Source organism: Arvicola amphibius, chromosome 9 (assembly GCF_903992535.2).
Source record: "Arvicola amphibius chromosome 9, mArvAmp1.2, whole genome shotgun sequence".
NCBI classification, from domain to species: domain Eukaryota; kingdom Metazoa; phylum Chordata; class Mammalia; order Rodentia; family Cricetidae; genus Arvicola; species Arvicola amphibius.
This window is the reverse complement of record NC_052055.2, coordinates 21,700,632-21,722,153: the sequence shown is the minus strand read 5'-3', so window position 1 is coordinate 21,722,153 and position 21,522 is coordinate 21,700,632. Positions and strand designations below refer to the sequence as shown.

The 21,522-nt window shown below is 41.1% G+C and overlaps 1 pseudogene; it reads right to left on the bottom strand.

Moving 5' to 3' along the window:
• Nucleotides 1-734: 734 nt before the first annotated feature.
• Nucleotides 735-1,874, bottom strand: LOC119824045 (annotated as a pseudogene).
• Between the last annotated feature and the right edge of the window lie 19,648 nt (nt 1,875-21,522).

The following is a 21,522-nucleotide window of genomic DNA, read 5'->3' as shown; positions in this document are numbered from 1 at the left end:
GTTTCAGTCTCTCCAGTAGCTGGGATCACAGCCTGATGCCAATAGGGTCTTTCTGTCTTTCCCTGGCCCTGTCTCACCTTTCCCAGAAGTAGCACAGGACCCATGACACCATCATGGAAATTTCCCTGTCCAGCTTGCAGAAGGGGTGTAGTCATCTGCCCCATAATCACTCCAAATCAAGATTAACTCAGAGGAAAAGACTCAAGGTTGACAGACACAAGTTTGAAAAGAGTCGAGGTTACCTTTTCTTCTGAGAACTGCTGCCTCAGAGATGTTATCTCACAATGTGGCACTTTGGTCCATAGCCAATTTCTTCTCACACTTTCATAGCTTTTGTTACCGACTTTCTACTTGAAGTCCCAAGATCGTAGTTATTTCTAGAGCCCAAAGTACTTTTTCAGCTCCAATCTAGCTGTTCAGAGAACCCTCACTCTTCTTCTAGATTCCCATGTACGTACACACGAATTTATAGTTCTTATCTCCATTTATCTGTCAATGGTCCAGTTTACTCCAAGGCTCACATGATCAAGAAGTCAGAAGGAAATCAATTTTTTTCTTTTGCTCCTATATAAACAGTCTTTTTTTTTTTTAATTTCACACGAAAAAAGGTTTATGCTGAGTCACATAAACTACATTTAGCAGAAACGTAAACTGCAGCACTATAGTAAGCAGAGCACAGAGGGGCTCGGAAGGGGCCGTCTCCTCTCCACAGCACTCGGACCGTTCCCAGTCACTCACTCATCGTCCCCTCGCTGTCTTAGATTCCGACATCTTCCATTTTCAATTCTTCCCTTTTTGAAGACTGGAGCCACCCCATCTGCTGCAACTCCCAGAGAAGAGACCGTTTTTTTTCTTTAAATACCACTTTGATTTCTCCAGCAGCAGCAGCTTCTGAAGTTGACAGATATTCACTTTCGATGCTTAGAAGTTCCAAATCGACCTCTTCCTGAGACTCGCTCTCTTGCTTAATTTCTTGCCACTCCCCATAAGGGTTCGTTGATTTCTTAAGCATTTTAGGCTCTTCTTTACTTATATTCGATGGATTCTGTTTTGGGGTACTTTTTTTTGTACTTCTGGGTCAGTTCTTTTTTCAGTACTTTTATTTTTTTTTTTTTCCTTAAACTTGATGATTAGTTTCTTCGTGTCTGCAGCGGCCTCCCGGGCCTTCTTCTGTTCGCCAGAGTCACTGTGGGAATCTGAGGATTTGGACTCTTCCAGGGTGTCAGGTGACTTTTCGCTGCCCTTACTAGAAGGCCTGCCTCCAAAGTGTGTGGAATGACGTCATCAGGCTTCTCCCACGTGGATTCTCCTGTTTCTGTATTATAATAATAGGTGTAACCGTCTTCACTTAAACCTTCTAACCAAATGGCCTTCGCTGCTGTCTTTTTTAGGTTCCCTTGAAATCCTTCTGGCTTCTCCCACTGAGATGCTCCTGTGAGGAGATCGTAATAGTAACAGTGACCATCAGCTGTTATGCCTTCCACCCATCTACCCTTCGAAGAGTCTTTCTTTTTCTTTTCCTTTTTCTATTTCTTCTCTTTTTGTTGATTTGATGGAGGGGTGGGCTGGACAGTGCTGGTCACTGGTGATATACTTGGCTGTGGAATGTCTGACTCTAAGCCAAGACGTTCCAGGTCCTCCTGGTATGCCTTCAGGGCAGCTGCCTCCATCGCCACCGCAAACTCCTCGGACGCCTTTTGTTCTTCCTTTGCCTTGTCCAAGCTTTTCTGTTTAATCTCACGGATCCTCTTGGCCTCATTTTTCTTGTGATTCTTTCCTCTTTCATGGAATTCAACGCTAGGCCTGTTGTCTGCTCTCCAGCACTTGCAGTAATCACGGAACTTCTTGGGTTGTGACTTCCAGTAGTCGGCCATGACCGCCCGGGCTCCACCCGTAGACCGAGATCCCAGGCTCCCTGGTGCTCGGCGGGTGGCGAGAGCCGGGACCTCCAGGCCTCCGGGTCCCCGGACCCAGCGTCCTGCGGTCCCGACCCATAAACACAGTCTTAAATCTGTATCTACACTTAATCCATTATGATCTTTATTGAGACCTTTAGGCCATTCAGAAAAAGTGGTGATAATACCTATCCCAAGTTTTATAGTAATATTAAGATAGAGAATGGTGATAAAGTCCTATAATAAATACTTAGTGCTTCTATGATTCATAGTCTAGGATTTGCTTATCAATGACTACAGCATCGACTAAAGCTCAACAGCTTTTTTCTTATCATCTATCCAGAGCATCTAGCTATTCTCTAACTCACTTAATACCAATAATGTGTCCCAAGTCAGTGAAATCACCAAAATTACCCCCCAATTTTTCCAATGTTAGGAAAGAAATATGACTAACTCCAGTTGAATATCATTTAGAAGACAAAATTATGACTAACTTTAGTGTGTGTGTGTGTGTGTGTTCTCACTTCAACACTGTACCAAACAAAAAGATAGTGTAAAGAGCACTCAAAAAAGAAATGAATAAAACTATGATTTGAATACCTTTCGAATGTCACTGTTATACATTGCCCTTTCCGCTGTACATGGTTTTATTGGATTTTCAGAATCCCTCATTAAATTGTAAATAGTTTGTAATGGAAATATTTTGGCTCCTATTAACTAATAGCAAAGTCAGTGAACGCCCACTAAGATCAAAGCCATGAAGGGATGCTATGGCAAGAGAAGAGGGAGATGGGATGGGCTCAAGCATCATGTCTAGACAGCAGAGATTTGAATGGTCTCCAACTGCCCCTCTGCATAAGTCTGCGAAAGCTTAGGAAGGCATACGACTCCAGGAGAGACAATTCTCTTCAGAGATATGCCCTGCCTCCCACTTCAGCATCACGGAAAGTGAAGCCTGGTCTTTTGGCTCCACCCACCTTTTACTCCTCTTTCCCTTTCACAGTTGTGATCCATATGATGTAGTACCATTTCCTAAGTGATGAGTCTTTCTGACATGACTCTTCTAAAAATTTCTTCATTGCTTTACATACACACACACACACATACACACACACAGATATGCACACACCACACACTATATATTTACATATATAAGCATACACACATTATATCTATGCAAACACACCACACACACACACACACACATATATCAGGCAAAAAATTCTCTTATTTCTCTGGATGGTCCTCATCCAGGAATTCAAGTTGAAGTTGATAAGTATTCTTTTCTAACCCTAGAGGCAGTGACCTCTTGATGGCCTTGGTTTTCTTTCCAGTGCTCTCAAAGAATTTTAGTATGGAGTACACATCCATTCTTATGGCCTTCAGTAATGAAAATCTATATTGTTTATTTTATTATTTTGTATGTAAAATAATAATAAGAGCTTATCTTTCTCTCAGCATTTATCATCTGAATCCGCAAATTTACCAAATAAGGGGGGATATTTCCTAAAAATCTAACCATTTGCAAATATTTGACTCTGCTCAGCATCTCTCCCTACTTAAATCCTAGTCTGTGGAGACAGGCAATCAGTGAGGCAGAAGTTGTTAAATATCACCATCTCTTGTAATCACATAACCCAAGGGCAAATCTATTGCAGTAAAATTGCACATCTAGTACAAGAAACAGGGCTGGATATCATTAGAACATCACTGTAATAACATCCTGAATGCCACTCACTCATAGAAGGACCCAGAAGAACCTCCATCCCCATAGCAGATGAAGAAGAAAACTTTACAAGGATGCTGATGTAACAGTGACTTAAGCGTACCCACAAAAAGTGACATAATATGGAAAAACTGGCGTGAACCCTCAAATATTTCTGGGAAATATGGCATCTTTATAATTTCACCATGAAAACATAGCACTGAATAGTAAAAATAAGTCCTGAAAATAAAGAACAAAATTCGAGGCTGACATTTCCAAATCAAGTTTAAGCATATCACTAATACAGTCAGTGCAATACTGATAAAAGAACAATTGTGTAGACCAGTGGAGTAATGTATAGATTCTGGAAATGATCACACTCATGCTCACACACATAAATATACACACGAACACATATACACACACAAACACACATACACACACACATGAGCATACGTATGTGCACACATATATATACACATGAACAACCATCAGTAACTCTAGGTCCATGGGATTCAATACACATGCAAGTGAGCACACACACATACATATGCACGCATGCACACATACGTGTACACGCCAACTGATCTTTTACAAGGACACCAAGCCCATTCAGTATAAAAAGAATAGCCTTTTAACAAATAGTGCAGGAGAAATAGATATCTTTATACAGAAGTATAGTTGTTCCTTATCTGGTGCTACAAAAATTAATTCACGTAGGTCAAGTTCCTAAATGAAATGCTCAAAACTATTTTTAAAATTAAGATAAAATAAAACATGAGAGAAACATGATAAACTCTGATTTGGCAATGGTTTTGTGGGCATGGCAACAACAGTCAAAACAAACAAATGGAACTACTTCAACTAAAGCCTTTCATACATCAAAGGACCCAACACTGAACAGGCAACCAATAGAATGGGAGAAAACATTCATGAGCCATGTATGCAATGAAGGGCCAGTATATAGGATATATACAGAATACACTAAGTGTAAAAGCGAGAACAAAAAACAAATTCAAAAACTTCTAACATGTATTTCAAAACAGATGAAAAGTAGAGGGCAATGTGCTAAATGAAACAGGCCAGTCACAACACATATACCCCATATACGTGATTCCTCTTTGAGAAGATGTCCATGGTAGCCAAACTTATAGGGGAAAAGAAGTATGACAATGACTACCAGGCAGCAGAGCAAAAGAAAATAGGTTGGTGTCACTGAGGAGGGACACCATTTACAACATTAAAAAACCCTGGAGATAGGTTACCCAAAGTGGCTGTGATTAGGACTTGAAGTGCACATTTAAAAATAGGTACGATGGTACATTTTATGTTAAGGAGTATTTTATCGCAAATTTTTAAAAAGTAGTTTAAAAAGCTCAGGGGAGACAGTCATAAAAATTAAAAAAGGTATTATGCTAGGATCGTCTGTCTGCTCAGAGTCTTCACATTCTCACTCACTTTCAACAGTCTGAGACTCGCTGTTACTTTGTGTGACTTTGACATGAAAAGGCCAGTCAAAACTATGATCAGAATAACAATTATTTATTTTTTAAGGGGCTTGGGGTTGGGGGTTGCTGAGGCACTCGCTGTTTTCCAGAGGACCTGGGTTTGATTCCTGGCACCCATATGGTAGGTTCAGAACCATCTGTAACCCCAGGTCCAGGGGATCCAAAACTGTCTTCCGGGCTCTGAGAACATCGCACAAACATAGTGCACAGCCATACGTGCGGAAACAACACCAATGCATATGCACACAAAGTTGGGGGGCTTTTAATGAGGCTGTGGATGTGTATGCTTTTAATTGCAGCACTTGAGAGTCAGAGACATGAGAATCTTTTAAATGTGGAGGCCAGTCACAGCTACACTGTGAAACCCAATGGAAAAGGAAAAAATAAAAGAGAAACGTATTGAGATGATAAAGAAGAAATGAAGAAATATATACATCTATAAGTTTTTATTTTTTTAAAAACAAGAGAATTTCGTGACAGATTACTATGAAAATTTATTGAGCATATTGCAACGGCTTGAAAGAAGTCAACCCATTCTTAGTTCAAACCAAGAATTTGTGATCAGTTAAAATCATATTTAAAATATTAAACCATAAGCAATTATTTGTAATTATTAGATTTTTCTAAGCCTGAACTTAATCATTTATTTTTAACTTTTCTTGATAAATATTGGTTTATTTCACAAAGTTTTATTGGAATGGTCTCTTCCCACCCTCAGTTGCTGTTAGATAATACAGTGTGATCCTTTGACTATTTCTCATGTCCCACCTTCCATCCCTGAACCTAAGCAATTCAGGTTTTCCAAAAACCCCAAGACATGTTTTAAAATGTTATGCTTACTTCAAATGCACTGTAAAAAAAAAATCACATCTATCATTGCTCCTCTAACAACTACTGCATCCATGTGAGACAAAAAGACTGACATCACGAGGAGAGCGGGGTCAAATTAAAGGAAGTGCATCCTAAGGGGTGACCTTGAAGGGTCTCTCTCCATGTCACCCTGTGCTTCCTCCTCTCCTTAGCAGTTCTTACTGCTTATATAATGGTGGGGATAGATGCCTAACAATATTCTGTTATACACATAGATTGGTGCCTAACCCAACTGTCATCAGAGAGGCTTCATCCAGCAACAGGTGGAAACAGACGTAGACCCACAGCCAAACATTAGGTGTAACTCAGGGAATCCTGCAGAAGAGGGGCATTAGGATTGTAGGAGCCAGACGGATCAAGGAATCCAGAAAAATAAAATCCCACAGAATCAGCTAACCTGGGTTCATAGGGACTCATAGAGACTGAACAGACAAACAAGGAGCCTGCATGGATTGAGCTAGGCACTCAGCATGTATGTTACATTTGTGTAACTTGGTCCTCTTGTGGGAACAGGGACTGTCTCTAACTCTTCTACTGATGTTTGGGACCCTACTCCTCATACTGGGTCATCTTGCCCAGAAATAATACACAGGGAGGTGCTTAGTCTTAACTGCAACTTGATAAGCCACACATAGGAGATACTCATAGGAGATCTGCCCTTTCCCGAACAGAAAAAGAGGAGGAGTAGATTGGGTGGTTGGGAACCTGGTGTGGGGCAGGGGGACTGGGAGAAAAGGAGGAAGGTGAAACTGTGGCTGGGATATAAAATAAATAAATAAGCAAATAAATAAATAAAATGTTACTTTTATGGCAAAGAGCTTCATTAAGCGGGTACCTTTTGTTAGAAGTAAAGAATTATAGGCACAGTGGGGAAGGCCTGCTGTCTCAACACGTGCCACGTTAAGGCACGATTGTGAATTACTGAGTTATACAGTGAAACTTGTCTTAAAAGTATTGTAAACAGCCACCCACCCTCAACACAAGCACACACATATAATATATTAATGAGAAAGGGTCTATGTAAGGAAGAGGAAGCATCTTGATTTTTAGTCTTGTTCATAACTTTGACTTGAATTATTACTATTACTTGAACCTCAGGTTATTTTCAGGAAATGTTGAGTCATGTGCATTTTTAGAGAATTGAGTTGAAATCAATGATGATATTATACAAAGATCATGTTTAAGGTAAGATCGTGGTTTGTAAGTCTTGACTATGTAACATAGTCCAGCCTTGAATTTGAAGCAATCCCCCAGCTCCACCCTCCTAAATTCTCAGATTACAAGTATGTACCACCTTGCCCATCTTTGAAAACCTATTTCATCAAGAGTTTGAAATCCACAGTATGTTGTCATTTATCCAAAACAAATGAATTCACAGCGAGTAAATACAAACCCCTGGGTTACAGGGATCTCATTTTCACAGACTTGCAGTTCCCACACGACACAGAATTATCTAACTTACAGATGAGGTGACAGAGTCAGTTTACTTCAATATAGGAGATATCAGTATGGCTTGGAAATGGTCTACTCGTTAAAGACACAACCTAAACACATACTGAAGCTTTAATATTTTCTTAGGCACCTGATGGGATTAAAATGTATATACCCTATGTCAGGAGTACGTGCACTCCATCCCAGCAATGGTGCGGCTGCAACAGTATCATCCGTCCTAGGTCATCCTAGAAAACAGAAGGAGCTTCTTTCTGAAACAATAAAAAGGGGGGACAATACATTCGCCCCAATTTGGAGGCAAGAGCATATGTCTTATATCAACAGTGCCACCAGGTGGGCCACAAAAAAAAGGAGCATAATGTTTTGTTATGCCTCTACTAATCCTGCTGAATGGGTCGTAGGAGCTGGAGAGAACCCACTGGTGAAAAGCACATTCTGTTCTGGCAGGAAACCTGACTTTGGTTCCTAGCAAGCATCTCGGGTAATTCCCAGCTGACTTTATCTTCAGTTGCAGGGTGATCCAGTGCTTCTTGCCTCCCCAGCTGCCTGCATTCGTGAGTACATACCCCCACAAACAAAATTAAAACTAGAAAAAATAATTATGAAACAATACAAGTAAATAAAAAGATTTCAACGCTTAAGCAACACACACACACACACACACACACACACGCACACACACACACACACTTCTATTGCCGGTGTCTCTTCAGCCATTACGCACACACCCTTTCAAACTTCAGTTTTCTCATTTCATTCCTAAAGTCTCTGTGAATGACTTCCCCAACCCTTTACCCTTTACTTCCCTGCCAGGTGAAAACTGACTCTAATCATTGCTGATAAACATAAAGATAAAGACAGTTCTAGAAAGTTTTCCACAATTATGGGGGAGGGGCGGTAATTCATTCAGATAGGTTGGTTTTTTGTTTTGTTTTGTTCTGTTTTTTTTTTTAATTTTTATTTTTTTATTTTTAGTTCACACAGCAAATTCCAAAATTGCCTGAAGACCTTAAATGTTTAGAGGTCTTCAAAATGGCTACTCTTCTCTTCCATATCTTCTCAGAACTTCATCTTTCAATTTTACCTGTTTGTCCAAAGCTTTTGCATCAAAGAGACGGTCCCAAGTGTTCTTTTACTGTTCCATATTGTTCTGTTTCAGATGGTTCAGGCCCAGGCAGGATGGAGTCAGCCTTCTCTACTTTGTCTCTCACCAAGAGTTCCTATTTCAGCCAGGAAATTTGGACAAAATGCTTCCAACAGCTAGTTCATGGGGAGGACCGGGTGGGACTTCTGGGGAGCCTGGAAAGAAAGGTCAGAATTTGAATTGCATCTAAATCAAAGATGAAGACTTGGTTGCCTTTGGTTTCTTCCAGAAAATCTGCCTCAAGGTATAAAAAGAGAGCACCTGATAAATAAATGGGAACTTCTTTCCTTTCTTTTCTCTGTTCTTTTATTTCAAAACTCAGCTCCAAGCAATCTGTGACCTGTGACTGCCATGGGAGACAAATAAAAGAGAAGGTCCAGGTCCTTCTTCTCTGATCAGTATGGCTGCAATCCCAAGGAGCCCGGGGAAACATGTTCTTAGCTTTTGTTCTCTATGTGTGTCTTCTCAGCAATGGGCTCTGGACATAAGCATTGTGAAGAAAAACAGCCTTCTAGTTGAAGAAGCAAAAAGAATGGGGCACAGAATAAGTCTTTGTAGATTGTAAAGAGAAGTGATATCAAAAAGCTAATCCCATAAGGTTGTTTACAAACTCCCAGGCTTATTCCCAATGGGTGCATGTACAGATATGATCCTACTCAACACAACCAAGAATCTGAGCCCTGGACACACAGGCCACTGCGTGGATCCTACGGTGACCCCCGAGTAAGGCATTCATGAGACAGAGCTGCTTAGAACTGCAAGGGCTTTAAAAAAAAAAGGACAGACATCAAAACTATTGCCCACCAAAAGCATGTATGAGGCCCGAACACAACCTAGTCAACTGTTGCCCAACACAAAAGTAGTTATGTCTTCCATAGGAGTTTAATATGTCTCTAAATCTCAAAATAAACCATTAAAATGGCCAGTGTGCAATTGAAACATACTCAACGTATGATGAACCAGAAATTAATCTACTTAGGAAAATATAGATGACAATGACATTAAAGTGACAGTTGTTGAGAGCTAAATGAAGCGCCGCTCTCAGTTCTGAGCATCAGGAGACAGGTTTGCAAATGCAAGTGAGAAAAAAGTAAGCAAACTCTAATCAATATGATCAGGTGATCTTATAGAAGCAGGAGATTTGTGTTAGGAATATTTCCTAACGTGAGCTCCCTGCCAACGCAAAATTCCCAATCAAGCCAAATCAAAACAAGCCGAATTAAGAAATATCCAGGTTTAATGGGAGTTCTGCGCTCTCGTGTGGCTCCAAAGGGGGAATCGGGAAGCCGAGGAACTTGACCACCGGGAGGAAGAAAGGGAGACCATGTGTTCCTCTTTTGGGAGATCACTTAAATACCCCGGGGAGAGGTCAGGACCTGGCCTGCTGGGATTTGGAGTCCAGACCAGGCCTGGGGGCTGGGATAGATGCGAGGGGCTGGGGCCTACGCTCCCAACTTGACAATTTGGACACGTGAAATATGGTACTAGGGAAGAATACATGGAGAGAAGACCACATGGCAACACAAGAAGGGCATCTCTGCAGATGGTGGCCATCTAGCCTCCTGAACGTTGAGAAACAAATTTCTGTTATTTTGGATTCTCAGGCTGTGATATTCCTTACAGCTATGCTACCAGATTATTATATACATAATGTAGCTGAAAGACATTAAAGAAGCTATTACACAACTACCGTAAGAAACAATAGCAAATACTCTTGAAACAAGCATGAAAATTAAAAAAAAAAAAAAACAACCTTGACCAAAAAAATAAAAGATATAAAAGTTAATTAAATGGGGCTGGGGAGACGATGAGAGATGAGACTGAAAAATAATTGATGGCCTTGCAATCAAGAGGTCCCTCTGGACTCACAGGAAACTGTAAGGCATGGTGATGTACACTTTTAATACCACCATTAGGAAAGTGGAGACAAAAGGATCCTAACGGTCACTGGCTGGACAGTCTAGACTAAATGGGGGAACCCCCAATCAGCAAGAGAGCCTGTCTCAAAAAGAGGTAGATGGCATTTCTGAAGATGATTTCCTAGGTTGTCCTCTGGCCTCGGCGTGCAGAGCCACATGTATATTCACACACACACACACACACACACACACAGAGAGAGAGAGAGAAAGAGAGAGAGAGAGAGAGAGAGAGAGAGAGAGAGAGAGAGAGACAGAGACAGAGACAGAGAGAGAGAGAGGACTGAATTGAAATTTTAGAAATGGAAATGCAAAATAGTAAATAAAGTCATAGATTGAGTGCAATACCAAATTAGGAACGACAGAGGAAATAGTATATGAACCTAGCGATAAATCAATACAAATCATCCGATCTGAAATACAAAAAGGGAAATAATTAGCACTCTCAGAACCAATGGAGCAACTAAAAAAAACCAAATCTGACATTAAAGTCACCGACGTTTCAGGAAAGGAAGAAAAATATTTAAAGAAATAATGACTGAAACTTTCCAAGCATGACAAAACATTGAAGCCTATGGATTGAGAAAGGATAAACCCAAGGCATTCAAAACCCTAGGGCATTTCTAATTGACCAGCAAAAACTGGTGATGAAGAAGAATTTCTGAAAGCAGTCAGAGAGATATGATGACCATACAGCAAAAATTCACAAGATATTTTTCTCATCTCAGAAACCTTAGAGGAATAAGAACTACAACACTTGGAAATTACAGCAGAAACACAGCTCGTAGGAGAAGAAAAAAGGTGGACTGGACTTCATGAAAATGAACACCTCCTTCCTTGTGACGCAATGATTGAAAAGGCGAGGTGAGGACCAAGAGAAAATAGCTTCTGACTAAAAAAAGACTTGAACGCGGATCAAAAGAGCTCTCCACATTTAACGCAAACTGGGCCAAAGACAGATGTGTCCTTAAATAAGATTCGAGGATGCAAATGTGTGTCTAGAAAGATGCTCGGCATAATTGGACATTGGAGAAATGCAAATCAAAGCCCCGTGATGCTATTACGTAGGTGCTAGAGTGGCTGAAATGAAGATGAGAGTTCTCTGTGCTAGGGGAGGAGGTGGAGCAAATGAAATTCTTACACCACCGGTGGGAATGGAAAGGGGTGTAGTCACTCACCCTGCAGAACTGCTTGGCAGTTACTCATGCGTTCCACACATGACTCAGCAGTTCTACTCTTGGCCATTTTCTCTTGGAAAACAAAAACTGTACTCACTTGAATGTCTGTACATAAAGATTTATAGTGACTCTATATCTAACGGCTTAAAATGGAAGTCAAAGTAAGCACTTTCCAGTACCCAGGCCAATAAACAACTGGTGCTTCATGTACCCATCCAGCGGAGTACCATACGTTAAAAGGAAGGAAATATTTATGAATCCAACAGTTTGGATAGATCGTAAAGACACTGTGCCAAGTGAAAAAAAAATGTTCAACGAGTCTCATGAGATCCCATTTTAAAACTTAACAGTCTTCACGTGACAAAATGACATACAGTGATGGACAACAGAGTACTGGTCCAAACAAGGACTTAGGAAGGGGTGACTGAGGAGTGTCACATGGGATTCTACAAACTTCTGAAAATTGATTGTAGAGATGGAACTACAACTGGGTGAAAAAAACCTTGACTAGGCACGAGCTAGAGCGCTGGGAGTCAGGATGAGGATGCAGTAGGATGAGGATGCAGAGTTAAAAAGAAAATTTGGGGGGAAAAAAGATGGAAAACAAAACCAAGTCAGATATGATGTACACACCATTATCCCATGACTTGGCAGAAGCATCGGAAGTTCAGGGTTATCCTTAGCCACAAATGGCCGGCCTAGTCTCAAAAGATCAAACCAGCAAACACACAAAACCTGATTGTGGGGGCTGGAACAATGGTTCAGGAGTTAAAAGTGTGAATGAACTTCACTTCCAGAGCATCAGAATTTGGTTCCAGCATCCACGTCAAGTGACTCACAGTCATCTGTAACTCTAGCTCCAGAGGTTCTGTCACTCTCTTCTGGTCTCTCCAAGCACTACACTCACATCCATAAAACCACACACATACACACATCATTAAAACTTTTTTTTTTTAAAAAAAAATTATGCTTAAAACGAGGAAGTGTTTAACACAGGTGTTTGCCTTTGTTAAAACTCACTGAGCTATATTTCCAAAATCCTATTTTCATATACAACATTATAAGAAAAAAATCAGTGAATGAAAAGTGGATTGTTTTGTGTAGTTATTACTTTTCCAAAGATTCCATTGCTAGTTATTTGTCTAATTACTGAAGAAATGGCTATTTGATGGCTGATGTAGACATCTTAGTTTCAGATGAAAGTACCCTTGGAGCCCCCATCATCCCTTGACAATGATGGATGACTTCAGTCAAGACATCTAAAAAGCAAGAAGAGGGCATGAAATGAGCTGCCAGGAGCCATGTGCACACGCTATAGACACAGGTCTGGCTGGCAAGAGTAGACATCAGTCCTCCTAGGAGAAAGAGAGAGGCTTCCTGAGACAAAATATAGCAGGCCTGCAAGGGGACTTAGCTTTCAATCAATGGCTCTTTTACTTCTTTTATGCATGCACACGTGTGTGCACACATGCGCACCTATGCACACACGCGCATGCACACACAGAGAGAGAGACACAGAGAGAGAGAGAGAAAGATAGATAGAGAGAGAGAGAGAGAGAGAGAGAGAGAGAGAGAGAGAGAGAGAGAGAGAGAGAAGGAAGAAACGAGGGACAGAGAGAGGAAGGGACTGAGGGAGGGACAGAGGGAAGGAAAAAGGGATGGAGGGGGGACAGAGGGGACAAAGGGATGGAAAAAAGGGGATGGAAGGAAAATGTGATAGAGGTAATTCTATGATGCTATGTGATTTAGGAAGGGTATGAATCAAGAATGTTGGTGCACACTGTCATCCCAGTACTTAGGAGGTCGAGTTCAAAACCACAGTGGGCTACATAGAAAGGAGAACTGTTTCCCCACAGGGGGTAAAATGGTTATAAAGGTTAGTAGAACAACTTAGGTTCTCTCTTTCCCTCTACTCCTGTGTCCTGGGAAGATGGTGGCTATGAGGACATTCAGCAGCCCTGTGGAAAGCCCAGATGACTTCGGGGAGCTAAGACTTATCCTCAATCAGTACCCATATGAGTGGCCATTGGAGGAATAACACTAAAAGTGAACTCTCTAGCTACATTTAGGCAGGCAGGTACTAATTCCTGTGAAATCCCATGTGAAATCCCAAGGCTGAACAGCCCTGTCCAGAGGGCACTGGAGCTCTTAACCACAAGGACTATGAGGGGACAGTACACAATGGTTGCTGTTATAAGTCAACAAGCTACACAGATACCTATACCTCCTAAGAGAATGAGTATTTGCTTTCCAGAATTTCAGTTACAAAATGCCATAAGCTGGGTGGCTTAAAAAAATTGAAATATTGGGCTAGAGAGATGATTCATTGGTTAAGAGTACTGACTTCTCCTGCTAAGGTCTGGGGTTCAGCTGATGAAGCAATATTTCTAAGTGTGTCTGTGATGGTGTTTGCAAAGGAGGATTACCATTTCAATCAGCAGGATAGAAGATCTGTCCTCACCAACATGCATGGGCACCATCCAGCCCCTTGTGGGCCTGAGGAGTGAGAACAAATTTCTTCCATTTTCTTTGAGTTGGAATACATCTTCTGTTACCCTTGGACACTGAGGTTTCAGTTCTCACAGATTTTAAGAAAGATTAAATGGCACCATTAACTCTTCAGTCTCTCTACATTACAGATAGAGGTAATGATATTTCTTGACTTTCATAACCAAATGAACCAAATGTCAATATATGTATGTATGTGTGTATGTGGTTTTTGCATGTGTATGTGTAATGTATAATCTACTCCTCTCAAGATCACTTATAAATATAGCAATGAGCAGCAGATCACAAGGTAAACAGAAATAGCATAAAAAGGAAAGGGTTCTAAAATCAATAGGTTAAGTTGATTCAGATTTTATAAACATCTATTTATATTCCTTTCACAGTTTTTCATTCTTCTCATCTTACCATTTTCAGTCTCTATAAGGCCAGAGTTAACCTAATAAAGAAATATAAGGGGCAGGAGTGTGAAGGCTTGACTCTTCATGACTCTGGGACTGAATGAATAGACAAGCATTCCATGTTGCCCTCCAGAGCTTCAAAGTCCCTCTCTAACAGCAGCCCACAGGTCCTATGAGTTTGGGGATGTAAGGGTCTCATGCACACATGAGAGAGCCCCTACATAAGCTCTGGGTCCATGATGAGTCTCCTGGCTCCCACCAACACATCTGGAAGTCAACCTTCAAGAAAAGAAATGGGCACAAGAGCAAGCAAACATCTGCACAGATGGAGACAGCTCAGAATCAGCACACCTGACTCCAGATCTCCTGGCATGGCAAGAATTTAGTCATGTGCTCACATTCACCCAGGAAGGCTATGAAATCAGATGTCCTGTGAGTATCCATGTCTCCAGCCATGCTGGCTGCTATCACTATATTTTGAAGTTATAAACTCTTTCTCTTTGCCCAAGTTCCCGGAACACTTCTTCAAGTTTGCATAGATTTGAATCGTGTGATCCTGTAATACTTTACATCTTCATTTTCCTATTTTTAGACATCAATAATGTTCTTTCGTATTGTGAATAAGGTTATAAAGAACATGTTAATCCTTATGTGCTTCTGTGATTGCTTCCCAATGACAGTCTCCTGGAAGGTTTTCTTGAGGTCCCATGACTCAAACCTTTGATACAGGAGCCAAATCAAACCTTATATTCCAGGTCAACACTGATGAAGCTGCCATAGTCTTGAAACATTCTGGATTTTCCTTCTAAACATTTTGCATTAGCCAGTTCTTCTATGCCCTGGGCTAGTTACAAGCACCAAGATACTTGGTAGAGAATTTTTCATAGCCTGCTACGCCAAGGGTGAAAACACACTAGTTGTTTTAGGGGTTACCTTGAAATTCTGTCCCATGCATCTTCAAGTCATACATATGCACTATTTTAACTCATCATTTCTCTTTGCATTTATAATTTGCAATGCACTTAAGGACACATGATGTCCTTGGCTAGAACCAATGGTGTTTCTGAAATGTGATTGGGATACTGCTGCTTTCATGACTCCTCATCTTTGAAGTATTCATGGCACTCTCAGATTGAAGTCCAAATTCCTTCACATGGATTTTAGATTGCCATGAATACATGTCACTGAGCTTTGCTGAAAGGATAAATCAAAGTTTATACACACACACACACACACACACACACTCATGCATGCACACATTCAAACATAATAAATTATAATACAACCAGAGCTATTTATTTAGCTCACAATTCCAAAGATCAGTAGATTGGTCTGGGCTCAGTAGGGCAGTTCTGCTGAGTTCAGCTAGGCTACTGCCCATTGGTCGCTTAGGCCATTCTGATTCTGGGTCTCACACTTTATATCTTAAGGTGACTAAGAAACTGGGACAAATGTCTCTCCCCATCCGACAGACTACTCTTTTTTTTTTTTTTTTTTTGGTTTTTCGAGACAGGGTTTCTCTGTAGCTTTGGATCCTGTCCTGGAACTAGCTCTTGTAGACCAGGCTGGTCTCGAACCGACAGACTACTCTTAAGTTTATACCAATGTCACTTTCTAGTTCAAACAGCACTGTAAATGCCTGTGTAGGCATTTCTCAAGAATCTCCTACATCATATTTGTTAATTTCTCATTAGCTAATCCAAGTCCCATGGGCAACTCTAGGTCCAGGGCTTAAAAGACTTGGTCTGTTGACTGGAAAGAGAAAACGATGCCATTATATCCTCCTACAGTCCCTCTCTTCAGTCCCATATCCTCTCAATACTCCTTCCATACACTCTATTCCACAGAAGCAGAACCGCTCATGATCCCCTAGTGTCCTCAATTGTTTCTGTTGCTGTGATAAAACACTGACCAAAACCATCTTGAGAGAAAAAAAGAGTTAATTTAATTTTACATCTTACATTTTAAATTCTATCACTGAGGGAAAGCTCAGGACAGAAGCAGAAGCCTCGAAGGAGCTCTGCTTATAGAGGCCAAGACTATCTGCCTAGGGATGGCATTGCGGACAGTAAGCTGGGCTCTTCTATATCAGTTAGTAACTAAGAAAAAAATCTTACAGACAGGGACCCAAGTCAGTCTAATCTAGGCAATTCCTCAACTTGAGTTCCCTTTTCTCAAGTGACTCTGAGCCATGTCAGGTTGACAGTTAAAGCTAACTACAACACCCAGCATGTCTTGTTCTTTTTGATTTCCATAATAATGCCTCATATTTTATCTATCTATCTATCTATCTATCTATTAATTTATCATCATTCTATGACTCTACCATCTATATCTATCTATTACCTATTATCTATCTAGCTATTCTCTACTAATCTATCCATCACCTATCATTTATCTATCATCATTCTATAAATCTATCACCTATATCTATATCTATATCTATCTATCTATCATCTATCTATCCATCCATCCATCTATCACCTATCTATTATTTATTATCTAGCTAGCTAGCTAGTTAGCTCTATTGTTCTGTCTCTATATCTATATCACCATTAACTCTGTTTTAGTTAGTCCTTTTATATAGGTGGACTTTTTGTTGGGAGATCTGGCTCACCAATAAAGGCATGGGGATTTAATATTAATTATAAATGTTTGGCAGATAGCTCAAGCATATTACTAACTAGGTCTTAGAACTCAAATTAACCTAATTCTATTAATCTACATTCTGCCACATGGCGTTACCTATCATTCATCTTGTACCTTCTGTTTCCTTCTGTGTCTTGCTAGCAACTCTCTGACTCTGCCCTTCTTCCCAGCGTTCTTAGTCTGGTTCTCCTGTCTAACCTTATCCTGTCCAGCTATTGGCCAGTCAGCTTCTTTATTAACCCATTCACAGCAGCATATAGTCACACAGTGCAAAGGAATATTCCACATCCTTCTGTGCCCTGGACTGGATATGAACATCAAGATATTTGGGAGAGAATTTATTGTATTTATTATTATACTATTGGTGAAAACAGACTAGTTATTATTGGGGTTGCCTTGAAATTCTGTCCCATGAATCTCCAATTCATGTCTGTACTATTTTGTACTGCTCTTTATTTATTTAAAATAATTTAAAATAATAAATAAATAACTTCTGCTACTGTCTACAGTGTCCAGAGACCGAGTAGCTTTCTGATGCCAGCCAATGACCTACATATGAATGAGTGAAATCAAATATAAAAAAAAAAGCCTTTTGCAAATGGTTAGGCATCAGATATATCGCAATAACAGAAGGGATCTTAGTTATCTTCTTGACAACGAACAATTCTTGGACTAGCAAGTTTAAAAATGGCTTCTAGACCATAGGACAGAGTTGTCAATGTGCAAAATTTAACTTGTTGGAATTTATTCTACAACTGATCTGATTTGGGATTTAAAGCATTCTTTCTTCATTCAGTCCAAATGCTCCTGGCGATAACAACATCTAGTGCTTATGGCCTGCTGCCCAGAAACTGAGAGGTAACATCCAGTTTCTGTTCCCACAGGCTAGGCAACTGTCCCATCTCCCTCATAGCCCTCACTACCCTAATGGCTCTTTCTGACCATTGTTGGGAAAGTCATCAAGAGAGGGACAGGGTATTATCACTTGGGGTTCAGTGACAAATGTCTCAACAACCTATGGTCACACTGAAGTATACCAGCAGATGTTGGTGTTGAGATCATGGTTTTCAGCGCTAAGGAATTCCTCCGGACTCAAAAAAGTAACACAGCATTTCTAAAATCTTTAAACTTTACATGGGATCTAGTGTGAGAAAAACCCCAGCTGAGTGCTTTTTATCATTTGGATCCAGAACTGGGGAAAGGGGCCCCCGAAGCTCAAAATGACCAGATTTCAAATTGCTCTAGCAAGAGAATAAGGGGGCGGGGAGGCTAGTCATCATGAGTAGCTCATAGCTGTGTAAAGAAACAGACATGGTCCAGACAGCTCATTCCAAATTGTATTAGGTATTGTCTTGGGACAAGAATCTCCCGCTGCTAAACCAGGCAGTATCTCATCCTCTTCCTGGGCTACTTTTCGGATCACATGTGTGCAATTACCAGCTTCAGGCTTGTAAAGGACCAAGCGAACACCAGTGTGTATTTCAGGTGTTTGAATATGTAGCATCTCTATGGAGAAGGTTCTGCCAATGTTTTCATTCCCTATAAAAGCAAGGAGAGGCTCACAGTATTTCCTAACGTCAAAGAGGGAAGCAGTGGCATTGCTGGGCTGTGAAGCCACTGTTCTAACTCCAAGCCATAGGCACCCAGTGAACATTCTAGAAATGCTGATCCTGAGACCTGTGTGATGGTACCTAACTATTCTTTCAGCACTCTGCATGCTGAGACAGGACAGTCACAGTTTGGATGCCATCCTGGGCTCTAAAGTAAGACCCTAAGTTAATAATAATGATAATGATGATGATTAATAGTAATAGTAATAATAATAATTAATAGAAATATCTTTTCTTCTATTTCCACTCCAAAACAATAGAGAATGGTGATTCCTGTCAGTTGACTGATGCGAGTGACCTTGGCTATAGGATTCACGCAATCTCTGTGATAAGTGATAAGCACCTAGCAAAACACCAAAATGGGAACAAAATTCCCAAATCTCCTAGATTTTGACAGTCTTGGCACACTTTCCTAGAAAGAGATTAGAAAACAGGAAAATTAATTTAAAAAAAAAGAGAGAGAGAAAGAAAACCTACTTCGATGTGCTATACTGGTAATAACCCTGTCTTTGCATAAATAAGAACTGCAAATAGGAAGAAAACGGCCGACATGGAAATAGGCTCACTAGATCACAGCATGTAGGCTACAAATGCATAAATATTCATGCTAGATGACCTCTTACTCCAATGCATGGTCCCCTTGTGTGCACTTAGAGCTGAGTGGTTGCAGTAGGCCTTAGTTACCGACACAAATGTGTGTGACTAGTAACTAGGGACTGGTAACAGAAGTCCGAATCATAGCTAAACCCTTTCAAATGCCCCAGCGGCTCAAGCACCCTCTCTCTATTTGCCAAGGAAACAGTAATCTATCTCTAGGTCTCTCCTCCTCAACAGAAACTGAGCTAAAAGAGAAAAGAAAGAAGAAAATCCTTAATCTTAGCAACTGCCAAATCTGGTATTTCTGCCATGGAGCTTAAAAGCAAAACACAAAAAGCTTTGTTGAACAGTTCAGCTCTTAGGAGCCAGGTTCTGAAAGACTCTTTTGTGTGAGTGGGGAGAGGGGCTGTGCAGGCAAGGAGGAGCACGGGTCACCTAGGGAGTTCATTTCCTGCCTGCCAAAAAGACTCTGCTCCCTAGCTGGAGGTAGAAGCACCAGGCTGATTTGTGTAGGCCTGGTACTGCCTGACACAGCTAGAAACTCAGAGGTGGGGAGGCTAAGACACAAGCCAGGCAAACTTAACTGCCTCAGCCTGAATTGGTTCCCAGGCCAACATTCCTTCCTTCCTTCTCCACCGGCCTCCCAATGACCTTGAGGTTAAATTGTAGACGAGTCCGACAGTGATAACATTTAATCTCACTCCTCTGTGCAGATTTTAGCTGTGTCTCACCCCAGGCAACATTCTAAATGGCAATTATTGGAATTTTCCTACCTCAGCACAGAGACAGTTACAATCTTAACTCTCTGAGCCTCCCACCCTATGCCTTCCTAAGAAAGAAAACCGATGGTAAGTGTGTGTGTGTGTGTGTGTGTGTGTGTGTGTGTGTGTGTGTGTGTGTGCAGTGTTTGTATATGCCCTGCAAAGGAATTTTCTGCATGCAGAAATGTATTCTCCGTAAGAGGGATTCTGTGGCGCGGCAGACTGCCTTTGAAGTGCTGAGCTCAGCATCCTCTTAAGCCTTATCACCCTGGTGGTAGTGATTCAGAAAACTAGAGAGCCTCTGAGGACTCCATGTCTCCCTAATATTGGTGCATTTATAGCTGCTTTTATCATTGTTTCTTCTCGTGTTTCAGACAGGGTCTCATATAGCCCGGGTTGGCTTAGGACTTTTTTAGGTAATGAAGGATGATCGTCCTGTTTCCATCTCCAAAGTCCTGGAATTACAGGCATGTGCCCAGATTTATATTCATTTGAGAACTGAGTTGCCAAGGGCCTATGCATGCTAGGCAAACATTCTACCAAGACAGCTACATCTTTTGCTGGATTTTGGGGGTTTTATTTTGGTTGGTTTGGTTTGGTTTTAGATAAAGTGCAATAAAAGCAGTTGGGGAGAGGAGAAGGGAGAGAGGGTACCTTTATAAAATATTAACTAGCTCTTTGCTCTTGGACTCTTATTTGTTCAAAAATATCCTAAAAGCAAAGCATCTGTCTGTTTGTTCTGAGACTGGTCTCACCAATTACTTGGTCTCTCCAAGTGACCCAAGCTGGCCTTTAACTCATGTTCCTCCACGGCATCCACTTCCTGAGCGCAGGAATTACAGGCCTGTGACGGGAGGTGAGATATTCTTCTCTCACTTTAGCAAATGAGAAGGCAGGTGGAGAAAATGACTAGCTCACCCGAGTTCACAGCATCAGGAAGGAGTCGAATCAGGTGGCATGCCTATCTCGACTAGAGAACGCCAAAGCTATTCTTGGCCCTTCTTTCATGCAGCCTGTCTGGAGGTTTTCAACTCTGTGTGCCCTCTACCTTCCTCCTCCAATCAGCTAAATAGTTACTAAGTAGAAACATCGTTGTCTCCTTTCTGCTCAACACAGCTTCCCTTCCTTCAGGCCATCCCCCAGCCCAGAAAGCAGGGGTGAGTGATAGGAGACCAAGTGACCATTTGGATTCTTCCACTTCACGTAAAGAGACTATCCTGTTCCCTGATGATTTGTAGCAGGGTGATGCTGTGCGGTAAAATTGTGACTGACAGACAGTTGTCACACAGAGAGTTAAAGGCCAAAGAAGGACCCCGTGAAAAGAGTATGGA